Consider the following 18,052-nt stretch of genomic DNA (forward strand, 5'->3'; position numbering starts at 1 on the left):
TTAGGCTTAAGCTTCTCCTTCTTTTGGATCTTCCAAAGTATTAAGAAGGTAGAGAAAAGTTCTTATTAAGCACCCTTCACTACTCTCAAGTGAAGAAAGAGGAAAACTCTAAAAAAACGCAAATAGAGAGAAGAACAAGAGAGATGAGGAGTAGATGAACTCTTGGATGCTTCAACCTCTACAATTGATTGAGTATTTATAGGGAAAAGGTAATGATTATATCAAAGATGAGTGGCTTGGATCAAATACGAGGAATAAAGGGTTGAGATTAAATCATCTCAATTCTCAAAAAAAACTCCCAAGATAACCATTAACCCTCATATCTCATGTTGAATTTTTCTAATATGGAAACCTATTCAAGCTAGATATTCTAGCCTTTACACTTTATTTGTTATACCTATGAAATATTTGGAGATTCACATGAGATTTAGTGTATCTTACTTGGATTAAAAAAATCCAATATCTAATCATTACGAAAAATCGCCCCCCTCTAGTGTACTTTCATCTAGTTAGATTCAAACTTGTCATTACTTCTTAGTTGTCCTTTCTATTTACTAATTATTATTTTATTATTCTATTTGGTTAGATTCAAACTATTATTACTACTTAGTTTGTCCTTTCCTCTTTACTTTAACTAATTATTATTTTATCATTTCTTAGATATTCTATTTAACAACCTTAATTAATGCTAATTCCATATTGGATATTATTTTTCTCAAAATTTCATATTGAGTCTTTAATTTTTTAAAATTCTATCACAAAGTTATATTTTTTTAAAATTCCATTTCAAGGCTACTTTTTTCTAAAATTCTATTTCAAGGTTATATTTTTCTAAAATTTCATTTCAAGGTTATATTTTTCCAAAATTCTATTTCAAGGTTATGTTTTTCCAAAATTCTATTTCGAGGTTATATTTTTCCAAAATTCTCTTTCAAAGTTATATTTTTCCAAAATTCTATTTCAAGGTTATATTTTTCCAAAAAATCTAAAATGGCTAATCAAATTTAATCAGTCCTACCAACTTAGCGTTCTATACTCTAGATATATAAGTAACAGGTAGAATCAACACTTTCATATTAAGAATTGCATTAAAAGTACTTAAAAATTCATGGGTCTTATATCCTACCCCTCTTAAAAAGGATTTTGTCCACGAAATCTGATCATGAAACTATGCGAATAGGTCAGAATATTTTTCTCTCATGTTGATCTCAGGTTTCCATCTACATTCCTTGATGCCATAGTGCTTTCAACGTACCTTGACCAATGGAATAAGCTTCGATCAAAAAACTTGATATCAATGATCAATGATCTCTATCTGTCATTCTGACATGATTAGATTCTCTTATACCTCCATATCCTTATACTTAATGATGTAGGATGGGTCGTGAATGTATTTTCGTAATATCGATACGTGAAAAATGTTATGAATCTGAGCATACTGTGGTGGTAATTCTACACGGTATTCTGCTTCGCCAATCTGTACCAAGATTTTGAACGGTCCAACAAATCTCGAGCTTAATTTTCCCTTCTTCCTGAAGCTGAACACACTACATAAGGTCTCCAAAATAAATACCAATATCAATCGGGTGCTAACACTATATCCCAAAAAATTTCAAAATGGGTGTTGTACTTCGTAACAGGCTTCACCTGTTTACATTGGGCTGCAAGTGAAAATATTAGGCTCTGCATGATTTATCATGCCACAAATCACAACATTTTGTTGTGGCTATTACGTGAGTGCATCATGCCATAATTCAAGCTATACATGATCACATCATATCATAATTTTATATTATTAGGCTCCACGTGAATGCATCATGTCGTATTTCAGGCTCCACATGATGACATCATATCACAACTATCAAGCTCCACATGAGTGCATCATGCCACATTTCAGGCTCCATATGATGACATCATGATGCATCTATCAAGCTCCACATGTGTATATTATGCCGCGATTGAGGCTCCACATAAGTACATATTGCAACTATCAGTTTCCATATGAGTACAACATGCCGCAACCATCAGGCTCCACATGAGTGCATCATGCTACATTTTAGGTTCCACATGATGACATCATGTCACAACTATCAGACTCCATATGTGTATATTATGCCACGATTTAAGCTCCATATAAATACAAGATGTTGAAACTATCAGGCTCCACATGAGTATATTATGTTGCGATTCAGGCTCCACATAAGTACTACATGTCGCAATTATCAGGCTCTACATGAGTACATCATGCCACGACTCAGGCTCCACATGAGTACAACATGCCGCAACTATCAGGCTCCACATGTGTATATTATGTCACGATTCAGGCTTCACATAAGTACATGTCACAACTATCAGGCTCCACATGAGTGCATTATGCCACGATTCAGGTTCCACATAAGTACAACATGCCGCAACTATCAGGCTCAACATGAGTACATTATTCCACTATTCAGGCTCTACATAAGTACTACATGTCACAACTATCAGGCTCCACATGAGTACAACATGCCACAACTATCAGGATCCACATGTGTACATTATGCAGTGATTTAGGCTCCACATAAGTACAACATGTCACAACTATTAGGCTCTATATGAGTACATCATGCTGTGATTAAGGCTCCACATGAGTATAACATGTTGCAACTATTAGGCTCCATATAAGTGCATCACGCTGCATTTCAGGCTTTACATGATGACATCATGTCACAACTATCAGGCTCTACATGTGTACATTATGCCGCAATTCAGGCTCCACATAAGTATTACATGTCACAATTTTGTACTATCAGTACTTCTATGTTTGGTACATATGGGGTATATGTCATTTAGACAAAAACCCAAATGCAATAATTTATAACAGACTATGTAGGCATGGTATTTTATTCACCGATACGCTATCATAAGTGTTTAAATCTTAACCTCATCCCATAATCTGTAATTGATAAGAATATGATCCTCATACCCGAGTTCAACATATAATCACACTACCATGCTATAAGGAAATCCAAATCCATGGTTTTTCCCAAACGAGCTATCACATCAAGCTCCTATAATTCACACAATCCATCAAAACTATTTTATTTAACTTGTTCATCCTCACAAAGCTTTACCGCATCTCAAAACAAGTCTCCCGTCGAATTACCTAGTCTTAGCCGTGTACACACTCACAGAGGCTAGACTGACTGCATCCCCTTATCTTGAATGTGTACATCCTCACAGAGATCGGATTGACCGCATCACCTGGTCTTGGACTTATCCTCACAGAGATTGTCCTCTAGAGAACCATTTCTTGATGGGTTGCCTGATCTTGGAAATTCATCAAGTGGATTCTAGTGTCATATATGCAAAAGCATAGTAGATTGCTCACAAGGTCAAAGGCTACTATTCAGCCACAAGCATTTCTTCTAAGTTCAATTATCAAAGCACAAGATTATCGACCATCACTTTGAACACCAACACATATCAATCTACGCGACCAATCACCAGGTCATGAGCTGCATGTCGGGGCTCAAATATTCAATTGATCATATATTCAAAATAGTCGTTGCATATTTCTATTATGATGTAATTTAATCCTTTCATATATGCATAAAAAATCTCAGCTTCACTGGTAAGTAAAATAAGCTCATCATCTGACAAAAATTAGCGTGACTATTTTTCTAAGAGATATTTGTGAAGGGTCTTTTACAATTTCAGTGTGTCTATGCCATGACAGAGTTTCTGGTACCTCTAGAAAGTTGCTAAAGCTAAGATTTGCCAATGTGCCACTTATGCCAATCTACCATCTCCTTGTGCTATTTCTGGGTAGAATGACTCCTCTTATCGCAATAGCCACCAGTATGACATGGTTGTCTGTCATGAGTTTTATTGCTTTTCGAGTTTGGTTGTTGGTGGGTTAAGGTTCCTTTTGGAATGAATCGAGAAGGACAAACTTTTCTTTCTAGTTCTGCTTTTGTCATATCCCAATCCTTCTCTAGAATTCATTTTTGTGGCTATGAGGGGAATCAGAATTCTTTGGTTTTTTATCCCTAGTCCTTTGAAGGGTACATATCTCATTTTCAAGATCATGGGCCATCTCTTTTCGTATTTGGAGAATTTTGGATATTCTTTACATTATTTAAATTCTGCATCATCAATTCCTTTGGATGATTTAAAAAATTTAGGCTTCTTAGGGTAATCCTTCATTGCTACTCTAGATGTTCTGACCAGGTTGTTTTCAATAGTCGACATCTACCCAAGGAAAAAAAATCTTAGTATCTTAATATAGTATATAATCACATATATTTCAACAATAATAATCGGTGAAAAGAAATACTTATAGTGCGATTGCCAATGTTTGATGGGCCTTGAACCATTTTTCCTAATTTTGCTCTAATACCAATGTTATAACACCCCAAAATTTCTAACTTAAAAACATAGAATTTTAAGCCTATTTTTTTAAAATGGCACAAGGAAAATAGTTTGGGTTTTAAAAAATCAAACAATTTTGGTGAGTTACAGAAATGAGAAATATATTTAAAACAAAGTTTTATTGCATAACCATAAGAAGTAAAGACCATTCCATGCATTGTAAAATAAATCAAAGTTTATACATCATTAAATGCTTAATAAAATATCTCATTAAAATGAGACACTTGATAGTTGGTTCCAAGATCGGGAACTTAGTTAAGGAGGTTTGGATCAGGGCCTTGCCATGCATCGAGCTCTCATACTGTATCATTCTTCGTTACCTGCGCCCCCTAACAATGGGGTCAAACTCTTTCGAGCAGGTAAGCAAACTTAAACATCATACATTATGAGAAGAAATCAAATATCTATCATATTATCTGATATGCAATATAAATATGACTAACATGTTAGAATTATGAAATGACATGTTTATAAGCTTGATAACAACATCAATAGCATGATTATAATAATGAGATATCAATAAGAATAACATAATCTCAGAAATAAATTGCAACTAACTATATTAGTGAGTTAGCAGGGTTAGTATTAAGTTTCGATAGTCTTACCCCTCCGGATACTCAGAAGTATATATCGAGACAACGAAAAATACTACGGTGTTTATTATGTAAAGAGGTATATTTATCGTAGTTTCTGCTAACCGGATTCCCAACCTAAGATGCGGCCTCTAAAGGATCAAGAGATAATTGATGCATGAGTACATTCATATTGGAATCCCTATCGCTACAACAACTAAGGTCAACCCTTTATCTGGTGATCTGGACCTCCTTGACTCCGAGTGACGGAGGTCTGAGGATGCCAAGCTCCTCGTTTTTCAAGTTGGTATGACATGTAGTTTAAATCTACATGCGACAAGGTTGTACCATCCATCCTATCTTAGGAGAACTAATTTGTAAATGGGTGACATGGGTGACTCCATCTTCATTATGGGTAACGTTAGTAGTCATGCCCTCATGTCAGACGTGGTGTTTAAGGCTCAATAGCCCCATACTTCCTGCAGGGTAGTATGTCATGACAAGATCTATGCCCAGCCCAAATCACGTGCTCCTTCAAAAAACACCTTGCCAGTGAGTAGTGAGACTTCCTCTCACAGTATAGGGTCATGGACACCCAGCTCTCAACAGAGCATTAATGTCTTTTTTGCAGTTAGTTCATTCCATGCACATAAGAGATGCTCATTATGTATCAACTCATATCATAGCAGTTTAGATAGTCATTCAAATGAAACATGAACATTGAAATCATTGGCCCTTATACAACATATGTCACTTATGCATGTATTTGTCGTATGCATCACTTTATTTGCCTAGTCTTTCATTTTGTAGGCAACGTAGCTTTATAAACACAAAAGTGTTATATATATACGTGGCACTTAGCCTATATATAGACATCTGTATGTTGACATCAAGCATAAGTTCATTATTCTTTGTCAACGTGCCTTTATCACATTAGTGAGCATATGTGTCATTCTCGTGAGTGTTTGCTGGATATCGCATAGTTGCCTAGCTTATGCCATAAGCTTTGTAGAGTTTGGTCATGCATCTTGCATACATATAGGCATGTGAATTCTTTCAAAATTGTATTGACTAGAGTCTAAGTATAGACATGTCTAGTCTTTCTTTAAGGCAATGACATTGTGTACTTCTAGGCATTTTCGCTTTTGAATCATGCCAATGGAATTACTTGGCCTAACTGAGTATTGAATATGAACTCCTTTCTTTTCATTCATAGTTGTTTCACCTTTCGAACACTTGTTCTCAAAGTGTGTATGAACTTCGTATTGATATTATTTCTCAAATCTTGATTTCTTTTGAAATGAAACCTCTTTTTTTCATGCTATTTGCCAAACACCAAACAATGGGTTTATTTTTTCTTTTCTTCCCTTTTCTTTTCCTTATTTCCAATTCAACTTGGAATTTGGAATACAAGTGGCAAATTTCTAAACCATCACTTTAAATTTTGGAAATCTATGTTCATCAAATTCATTTTCTCATGCCTGAATCGTATTCATTGATATTTCTAACTTTATTTTCTTATTGAGTGAATCGTATTTATCCAAAATTTTAAAATGCATTCTTCATTTGAGCAAATCATAATCATCCATATTTCCAAATTCATTTTTGATTGAGTGAATCCTATACACTCAATTTTTTTTCAAATTCACTTGCATTGATTGAGGCAGTCATCCAATTTTTTTTCCAAATTCATTTTCATTGATTAAAGTATAATCATCTGAATTCTTTTCCAATTTCATTTTCAATGATTAAAGTATAATCATCTGAATTCTTTTCGAAATTTATTTTCATTGATTAAAGTATAATCATCCGAATTTTTTTTCTTTGATTAAAGCATATTCTAAGCATATGATAATTTCAAGAGATCCTTTAAAAATAACATTCCCTTTTTTTAAAATGCTTCCAAGTTATGAATTGATATGAGGATTTGAAGAAACTAAATACGAATCTAATCACTAACATGAATTACTCAAAATTTTGACCTCTATTCTATAAATTTGCTCATGTTGGTATGGATTTTTTCCTAATTGATCTTTCCCAATTGCATCTATACAATTTTGAGAATTTTGAAAGTCTAATTTTTTCACATTCACATTAACTAATTTCAAGAATATATTTTTTATAAACAAGCCTCATCATCTTCACACAAATTTTCATGAAATCAGAATTCTCAATTCCCACATTCACATGGATTAAAAAAAATTTGTCCAAATTGGAAAGTTCCATGATCTTCCTAAGTAGGTTTGAATAGATTTAAAAATTCGTGGAATGCCTACATCCTTAAAAGGAACACTTCATAAAATTGACTAATCTTCCATGGTTTGATCATGATTCTTGAGATAAGAAACTATTATTGGAATTAGCATTTCCCTTTTTCCAAACATGAATATGGCAAAAATCGTGTAGATCAAGAAAGAAATATAAGTGAGAAAGAAATAACAATATGTATATCCCTTTTGCCATATCAACATGTGTTATGGAAACACATGTTTTTATTGTTGAGAAGAAAGGGAGAGATTAGGAGAGAAAAGAAATTTGAATAAATATCAAGATGCATAAATAATACATTTACTTACCTTGACTTGTGGACTTAGGCTTGAGCTTCTCCTTTTTTTGGATCTTTCAAAGTACTAAGAGGGTAGATAAGAGTTTCTATTATGCACTTTTCACTACTCTCACGTGAAGAAAGAGGACAACTCTGAAAAAAAACGTAAATGGACAGAAGAACAAGAGAGAGGAGTAGATGAACTCTTGAATGCTTCAACCTCTCTAATTGATGGGGCATTTATAGGGAGAAGGTAATGATTACATCGAAGATGAGTGGCTTAGATCAAATACAATGAATTAAGGGTTGTGATTAAATCATCTCAATTTTCAAAAAAAAATCCCAAGCATAACCCTTGACCCTTATATCTCATGTTGAATTTTCCTAATATGGAAACCTATTCAAGCTAGATATTCTAGCCTTTATACTTTATTTGTTCTATCTATGAAATATTTAGAGATTCACATGGGATTTAGTGCATCTTACTTGGATTCAAAAAATCCAATATCTAATCATTATGAAAAATTACCCCCCTCTAGTGTACTTCCATTTAGTTGGATTCAAACTTGTTATTACTCCTTAGTTGTTCTTTCTATTTACTTTAACTAATTATTATTTTATTATTCTATTTGGTTAGATTTAAACTATCATTATTACTTAGTTTATCTTTTTCTCTTTACTTTAACTAATTATTATTTTATCATTTCCTAGATATTCCATTTAACAATCTCAATTAATGATAATTCCATATTGGATATTATTTTTCTTAAAATTCTATATTGAGTCTTTAATTTTTTAAAATTCTATCTCAAGGCTATATTTTTCTAAAATTCTATTTTAAGGCTATATTTTTTCAAATTTCCATTTCAAGGTTATATTTTTCTAAATTTTTATTTTGAGGTTATATTTTTCTTAAATTTTATTTTAAGGTTATATTTTTTTAAAAAAATTATTTCAAGGTTATATTTTTCCAAAAATTCTAAAATGACTAATCAAATTTAATGAGTCTTACTGACTTAGTATTCTATACTCTAGATATATAAGCAGCAAGTAGAATCCATATTTTTATATTAAGAATTATATCAAAAGTACCTAAAAAATCATGGGACTTACAGAAGACACCTCTTGTTTCTGTTCCGCAAAGGTTAGGAGACAGGTCTACCAATGAGTCCTAGGTGGTAGTACCATAGCTCTATAGAATTAGGGATGCATGCCAGATTTTAGCTTCCAATTTTTGTTTAGTGTAAGCCAAAACTTGGGACCATGAGTCTGTTCTCCCAACCGTTGTATTAAATGGTTGAATTGCTTAGAAAGAACCAGTTAAGCCATAGAAGGGCAAATAAAATCTATAGAATAATAAGTACTCATATGGTTAATTCTGAATGTCTATACCCTATTTTGTACTAGATGGGTCTGAATAATCAAGATAAACAATGCATTTGATTTTTAGAATTATTGCTAATGTTTGCATATGTGATTACATATGAATTGTATATGTGAATGAAAAAGATATATTTATGATCAGGTGATAGACTTGTTGATGCAAGTCATGGACTTGTTTGATGCACTTTGGTGCTTGTGTATGTGACGCACATGGAAAAGGTCGAGTTAGGTCATATTCCTTATATATCTTATAATGCAATAGTGCATTAATGTCCTGACTAAGAATTTGATAATTGAAAGAATGTGTATCATAGTCATGAATTGGACATATGTGTGATCTTTTGAGAGAAAAGAAAGTGAATGCTTATATTTCATAGACTGTTATGTCTTATTTCACTTCAAAGCATGTGCGTATCAAGTACGCTGAAATGGTTGCATGGAACTTCGACCTATTGGTCATATGCATTATTTTATAATCATATACTATGTTTGTAAGAGACTTTGATGTCCTAAATTGTTTGAGAATCATGTGCGTGTATTTCACGATGGACATTGTCAAATGAGATTTGACCTAATTATGTTTATGCAAATATATATGAATTGTGTATTGTCATTCATTTATGAGAATACCTATCATGGATATGAATGAATGAAAATTCTAAATGTCATGGATGTGAATTATGCAATTATGAATACCATGGAATTCCCAACGGGTCTCATTTGGATATGTTTTGGATTAAAATGACCCAAAACTAAAAATTTGATTCTAAATCCTAAAAAAATCTAAACTAAAAGTAGTTAAAATTATATTTATCCAAGTATGGTCTAAAACTAATTATATAATTAAATATACCATATTTGGATCTAACCCGTATAAACTTTGAGTCTATTCTAAAAACCCTAATTTTTTTTCTAAAATTTCTTTCTTTCTACTACTAATACAATTTAACTATACTAATTCAAACTAGTTCATAGTTTTGATACTTTCCAAAATAATAATTTATTTGATTAAAATAATTCTCATAAATTATTTTATGACCAAAATACTCCTCATTAGAATTTCTTCCAAAAACCACCAAATATATTTAGTTAAGTTCAAAATACCTAGATGAGTTTGTGGCTGACTAAAACAAATAGTTTTCATGATAATTTAAATATTCTAACATTATTTTGTCTGAAATATTTCTTAAAATAACTATTTTACCCTTATTCATCAAAAAAGAATAATTAAGCATTTAAAATACCCATAATTGACATTTAAAAGATAAAAATATATTTTTAACTCAGAAATAAAGCTAATCTCTTTATTCATTTATAATATAAAAAATTTATAGGTTTTACAAATTTTCCTTCTGAATTTCTATTTTTGTTTCATGATTTAGCTGTTGTTTGATCTCGATAAATCGCCCAAACATGAGTGGTTGAGCTTCAGATCAGAAGATCTATTTTCCATGCTTGGTCGTGCAGATATGATCATCACTAGAATTCTGCAAAATTCCAGTGATCGACCATTCGTTCTGCATTTCTGTTTGTCGGTGCTAATTATCGGCAATCTGCTCCAAGATTATTGTCTAGACCCTGTTTGAATGTCATTTAGTTGTTGTTGATTGCTACTCGTTGGTGGTCATCGCACGAGTAGGACCCTCTCAGGGCTAGACACAGATTTGCCTTTTCTCTCTTTCAATTTTCCTCTCAACCAAACTCTTTATCTCTGGGTGCACTACCACAATCATGTCAGGCTTTATGGACCCTGCTACCATTGTTGCCACTGCAGCTGCATTGAATTATGTGGGCCCTGCCATTGCAACCACACCATCGTCGTTGCTGGTGTCTGGTGCCCCAACCCCCTTATTTTTAGCGGACCTCACGGCTTGTCGTGAGGGGGATATATATATATATATATATATATATCAATCATCGTCATTGTTGTCGCTGCCACTGCTCGAACTGCTACATAATTGCCACAATCCATGCTTATCGTATGGCAGTGGCCACAAAGCATGGTTCAACCAATGCTGGAGCCACGACCATTTGGTCGCCGCATTCGGCTATGACCATTGTGACCCATAGATATTATTTAGCTTATTAATTATTATTTGTGTTGTTCTTGCAGACATATGGGGCTGCAGTTGCTGCCACCCTTGAGCTGCCATCGTTGTCACCGCCTCGTTTGTCATGCCAATCAAAGAACACGTTCTATAGAGGTATAATTCTTGAATCCTTATCGGGGCTTAGGGTACAATACGCCTATGTTCATCGGGTTTTAATTATGCATGAGATGCGCAAATAGTTTACTATAGATGAATTTAGAACCCGAGAATAGATCTTTGGTGTCCATACATGTTGATTGTCAGAGCCAATCTTTTGTTCTTTTCAAGTGTCGGTGTGTCTACTACTTTGTTATTGGTTGAGCTCCTCATGCTCAATAACAAATTGGGGCATCTGTAGACACTCAATTTTTGACCAAGATGTTTTTCAACACAAAAATCTATGACTTTCCATTTTTAATCTAATTTTGGCCTTTCAAAATGACCTATTTTAGATTTCTCACCAATAGGAAAGTTTTAGAGGACATTTTTAGTCTTGCACCTTAAACGAACATCTAGATAGAAAGTTATGTCTGAAACAAGTTAGTCTGTCGAGCCTATTTTACTCGATTTCTTTGACGACAAGTCAAGTTGTCATTAGAGTTTTTGCCCAATAGCACTGATGATAACCTAGGTTGTCGCTAGAGCCCTCTAAGGTGTCGTTAGAGATTTTTTTTTACCATGAATTATCGTCAGAGCCACTTGTCGTTAGATCACTTATAGTTAGAGCTCTTTAAGTTATTGTTAGAGCTCTTTTTTATCCATGAATTGTCATCAGAGCCACTTGTCGTTAGAGCAAGCTGTTGTCAACATTTTGTCAACATCAACTTGTTACTTGCCTTTTTTGTATGCCTCTAGAGCAAGATTTGCCCTCTCAGCCTTTCAAAACTGGAATAGAAGGCCACCCCCTCTCAAATCCCCTTTCCTTTATAAGAACTTCCATCCAACGTAGTAAAGCCCAAATCTAATCTTATCCATTCATGTAAAACCAACCCACCTAGCAATTGTCTATCCAGATGGATCCCGAATGCGTAGGAAACATATTTGGATCTGCCTAAAAAACTATAAATATGGATGCATTTTCCCCTATTTCATTATCTAGTCTTCATAATTTCTAGCATTGTCACTGATCATGCATATATTTCACATTTTATTAATCAATATTTATGCATGATCCATGTTAAAATTGCCTTAAAACCCCATTTTTACCATTAGTTTTGATAAACTGCATTGAATTGAATTTTATCAGAAAATCGTCTTCTTCACAACTTTCCCTGCATATATTTTTTTAGTGTTTCTATTATAGTTAGAATTTCTTAATTGTAGTTTAGTTTGCTTAGGTTTTTATTAGCTAATTTGTAATTTTTAATTAGTTTAGGAAGTTTGCTTTTTAGACAATAAAACATGTTTTTACTAAAGTGGGTCTTTTGGAAATTATTGAAAATTGTTGGACTTATTTTGAAAATTTTGTTTTACCCTAATATAATATTATAAATAGTATACTACAGCAGAAAAAAAGGGGTCTTCCAATTTTGAAGTTCATGCCTCTCTCTCTCTCTCTCCAGCCAACTTCTTCTAATTCTTCTAATTCTTCTTCTTCTTTATTCTACTCCTTTTTCTCTTTTTCTTTCCTTCCTCTACCCTTTCCCTTCACCGGCATCTTCTTCATTGTCTATCGTCAAGGGGTACAGCGTGATGAGCATAGATCGTGGGAGGCCGCTCTTTCCTCAACCCATCCAACTGATCTCGGTAAGTCTCTTCTTCCCCTTCTCTTTATTTGTTTTTGCAAAGAGTAGATTTCCTTAACTGTGTTTCTTGTTTTGATCTTTGTTTGGTTCAGTTAGTTGCTTTGATTGTTGTTATCGTTGTCTGACATTAGTTTAGTTTAGTTTTTTTTTAAAGAAAAAAAATACACAGCGTTTCACGCTGTGAAGAAAAAAATTGACGTTGTTGGGCATACTCCAGTTGCAGTCGTTCACTTTGAATATTTTATATTGCAGTCGTATACTTTGAATAGCTTACAGCAATTTGCATACATGTTTTTATCAGTCGATCTTTCTTCACTGCATTTTATTTTGTGTGTTCATTCGGTTTAATCTGTTGCTTTAGTTATTTCTTTGTTAATTAGCCACTTATTGATTCAGGCGTTACATTTGGTTTAATAGTTCAATATTTTATTTCATTAATTGTTTATTATGTTAGATGCTTTAGTTATGTGCTGCATTAGGTAGTTAGTTGCATTGTTTATTCATTGCATAGACGTTAATTGCATTAGCTATTAGTTGTTTTAAACATTGCATTGGTTGTTTATTTTATTTATTACATTAACTCATTGTAGTATTAGTTCATTAGTCATTGATGGCAGTTAACACCGTATCTTAGTTTGCTTAGGATCTTGTTATCTTAGGTTAACATAAATTAGTGGTAAGTAGTAACATTAATTCATACTAGGTATTCACGTGTTTTATTGATTTTAGATATTAAGTTTTGACATTTTGTATTTTGGTTAAGTTAATGTTGGCTGTTTGGTAGCTTAGGTTAGTATAATCTGGCAATTAATTGATAGGTAGGCATTAGTTAGATTAACATTAGAGTTAGCATTTTTTTTGTTGTATTTTGATTAATAGTTTCATTAACTGTTCCATACCCATGTTGTGTTAATTTGTTTGGCTCACTAGAATGTTTTACATAGTTTAAGTCAATTAATCATTAGTGCAACATAGTTTATCTGCTAATATAGTTTTTACCTTCATGTTTTAGTTTAAATTAGCGTTAGTTAGATTTTATGTAGTTAGTTTTAGATTTACAATTCTTGTTAGTAATTTTCTGCATTAAATTGATTCAGTCTAAGTTCATGTTCTTAGTTCATTTATTCTAGTTAGTTTCTTTCTTGCTTTAATATAGATTAGTTGATTCAATTAGTTACGTGTTTGTTGGAAAGTTAGTTTCGTTATTTCATCTTCTAGTGTAATAGTTAGTTTAGTTCAATTCTTTTTATTGATTTTTAAGTCTTAGATTTTGTTTAGTTCTATTTGTTCTGCTATGTTTTTTTTTGTCTTCTTTTTTTTGCAGGAAAGCATTGGAAAGTGCGGTAGAGCCTTTTTCGTGCCCTAAAAGTACCCTCTGAGGTCCCCTCAAGCCCTCAAAGGTGCTCTCAGAGAGCCCTCAGAGGGAAAAAAAACATGCATTACCTGTTTCATTGAGGAAACAAAAAGAGGGAAGGACAAAGAGAAGCAAATCAATTCAAAGGGAACAAGGACTCAAGCACTAAAGACACTTTTGCTTTTCTTTTTAGATTAGGGTTTATTTTATTTTATTAATTGGGTCTGTAATAAAACCATTTATTTTGTTTAAGCCCTCTGCGTAGGGTCGTACTCCCTTAGTTAGTTAATTATTTAAATAATTCTTTTTATTTTGGCAATAAAGAGTAGTTTAGATTGTGTGTTTGAATACGAAGTACTTCTCGTTCCCTGAGATTGACCCGGACTCCACCACTTGTGCGATCCGGTTTTTATATTTTTGGTGTCTGGCTTTCACTGGATTTTCATTAAAAAATATTATTTTAAAAAGGGTTTTTATAAAACTCACACCAAATTTTGGCGCCGTTGCCGAAGAACGGCGAAATACTAGTATTCACTTTATTGCCTAAGTGTTTGTTTGCATTTAGGTTTAGAACCACGTATGTGCATATCGTAGAGACAAGCTTACTTTTCTGCATAGCCCACCTACTAGGATTCCCTTAGAGGTGACTGTGTACGATTGGTACCGTACACATAGATTTCATACTTTCTTTGCATAATCCCTGCTGTGTGCAACTGCGTGGTGTTTGTTTAGTTTTTGTTGTTTTTAGTTTACTCGCTTTGTGGTTTGTGTGGTTTGGCCGCTTAGTGCGTTAGTTAGGTAGAAAACCCAAAGTTAAGACATGTGCTACACCGGTCTACTCTAAGGTGTACGCAATGGCTGGCGATCATCATTTGATACGTCCATTGAGGGAGTACTTCATGCCAAATACGTATACTCTCGCCTCCTGCATCACGAGACCTGATGTAGGAGCGAGCCATTTTGAGATTAAGGCCAGTGTGATTCAAATGCTACCTTCATTTTATGGCCTTAGCAATGAAGACCCATATCGTCATCTCGATGAATTCCTTGAGATTTGCTCGACCATGCGAATCAATAACTTTGGAGATGATGCTATGAGGTTAACTTTGTTTTCGTTCTCCCTCAAGGATAAAGCCAAGCACTGGCTAAAAGCTCTTAAGATGGTTCAGATTTCCACTTGGGAAGGAATGCAACGCGAATTCCTCAAAAAGTACTTCCCAATTGGTAAAACGAAACAGTTTTGTAAATCTATAACCAGTTTTTCTCAAATTGAGGGAGAACAGTTTCAAGAGTCTTGGGAGAGATTGAAAGATCTTCTTCGCAAGTGTCCCCATCACCAGGTGCCTCGTTGGCAGTTGGTGCAGTATTTCTATGACGGGCTTACTGAGAAGCACCGTCAAATGGTTAATTCATCTTGTGGGGGCACTTTTATGCTCAAGAGTGAGGATGAGGCGTGGTCTCTATTTGAGACCTTGAGTGAAAACACGATGCACCATGTGACAGCTTCACGGCTCAATAGGACTACATCTATGTCTAGTGGTCCTAAGAAAGTTGGGATTTCCGAAGTTGGGTCTTAGTTAGATTTGCGTACCAAGGTTGACCAGTTGAATAGGAAGTTAGATCAATTCCTAACAAACTCTTCAAGAAGTCTAGTAGGAGAAGTGTGTGAGCTTTGTGCTAGCTCTGCACACTGTGTTTCTGATTGTCCGGCAGCGCCGCTATATCCTGAATTCATTCAGGAGCAGGTGAATGCTGCCCAAGGTTTCGCTAGACCCATGATTGATTCATTTACACCATCATATAACCCAGGTTGGCAAAACCATTCCATTGCCCCATCCCATCAGACCTCCCAGACACAGTATAGACACAGTAACCTGTCACAAGGTTACTCACATCCCATTTTTCCATAGGTTTATCCCCAGTCTAGTCTACTTTCTCCTCAAGAGCCCACTTCGAGTCCATTATTCCAGAAGAAGATGTTAGAGGCTTTTTCTGATATCAAGGCTACTCTTTGCTCCCATACGTAGTCAATAGCCAAGCTAGAGACTCAAATGGGACAGTTAGCTCAGACACTAAGTAGACAAAACCAGGGGAACCATCATAGTCAGTCTGTTGTCTTATCCAAGGGTGAGGATTCTATTTCATTTGACTTGCATTCCACTGATTCACACCATGCACAAGTCAAAGCTATTACATCCCTTTAGCATGGGAAGGCGTGTCCCCCCACTCAAGAATTGACTCGTGAGCCCCATATCATTTCCACTGACGGGTCGATCTCTATTATACCTCAGCAGAAGGAGCAAGGCCCTCAATTGTTACATTCTTCATATATTCATAAAGCCCCATTTTCTCAGCCTTTAGGATCACTGATTGCTTTCAGTAAGCAAGAGGTACAGATGCAGAAGGTGCTTGACCAAGTCAAGCCAGATCATATTCACCACTTGGCTGAAGTTGCATTCAATGATAGTTGGTCGGTCCTAGACTCTCATTTTCTGACTAGTCTCTCAGATGAGACTATTCTTCATCCTTCTTGTCCACAGAGTCATGATATTACATTTAGAGGTAGAAGGGACGAGAATACAGTGTGCAGTGTCACAGATGATACTCTTTTTCTCAAAGAGCCCGATTGAGCATGACTTCATGGACGATGAAGGTTTTTCTAGGGATCTGCCTGGCTGGGGACGTAAAACTTAGCGCTTTATGGGAGGCAGCCCATATTTGTACCATTAGTAGGTTTAGTATTTTTCTGTTTTTAGGTAGTTTTTCTTCATGAGCGTCAAGCCTAGATCATATATGCATTGCATTCTTTTGCATATTTCTATGAGTTGTAAACTGTGAGACAGGTGGAACCTATGCAGAGCTATTCACATGTTGTATCAGATAAGGTTCCACAGAGTAAATTAGGTGACTTCTACTCCTTTTTCTCCCATTTATTTTCGTTCTCATATGCATTCACTAAGTTTCATGCAAGCATGGGGGAGTGCCACTGAGGACAGTGTCATTCAAGCATGAGGGAGGGTGTAGTTTGCACACCTAAACTTTTCATGTATTTGTACTTGCATTTTTTAGGTCAACTCATTAAAATTAGGCTTTTAGGGAATGAGTTTGAACTTATATGACTGCTTTGCAACATCTAACGTTTTTAGAGAATTTTTAAGCCCCACAAAAAAAAATTCTAACACGGATCTAGAAAACCATGGTTGTTTATGTGGATTTCAAAAAAATGATTATAGATGCATGTTAGAGTCTATTTTGAATCAAAAGTATGAATATGCACAGTTTTATTTTTGAAAACTAAGCAAATGAACAATATTGCATTTATGAGCTCAAAAAGTGAAAAAGAGCATACGTTTAGTTGATTGATATCTTCGTTCTTCCTAGTAGCTGGGCTTAGACACAAGTTGAAGTGTTTGAGTTTCATGTCGAAAAGGACAATGAAGGAAGTCAATTCTTTGTCTACGTTGATATTTGTGGCCTATTTTGTTCGAGCAAGTAGAGCCTGAGGGGTGTTTACACCTGGTGCCCTAAAGCCATCTGGTTTGGGAGTCATCGGCCTGAAAGCCCGTTACATGGACTTTATAGAGAGCCTAATAGGTATTGACATTGCACATGACAGAGAAGCAGACTATACGTAAACTATAAAAATTGAAGGTCTAGTGACTCAAGCAATTAAGTCTGAGAGATACTTTGTATCTGGTGCCCTAAGGTTGTCTGTTCTGGGAGTCAGTAACCCAAAGCTTGTTATACGGGTCACGAAAATTGGAAATTTGATATAGTGCTCAATAAAAGAAAAAAAAATGTGTGAAAAATTGAAAATCAAGAAAAAAAAAGAGAGCGTAAAAGAGAAAAGTTCATTGCTTAGAAGCAAATATTGAAAAAAAACTTGTGCAAAACACATATGAGTGAGGATAAGTAAATAATATGTATGTATTTGAATTTCTGAGAATTAA

This window comes from Nuphar pumila, chromosome 5 (genome assembly GCF_984573655.1).
Source record: "Nuphar pumila chromosome 5, dmNupPumi1.hap1.1, whole genome shotgun sequence".
Classification (NCBI taxonomy): Eukaryota; Viridiplantae; Streptophyta; class Magnoliopsida; order Nymphaeales; family Nymphaeaceae; genus Nuphar; species Nuphar pumila.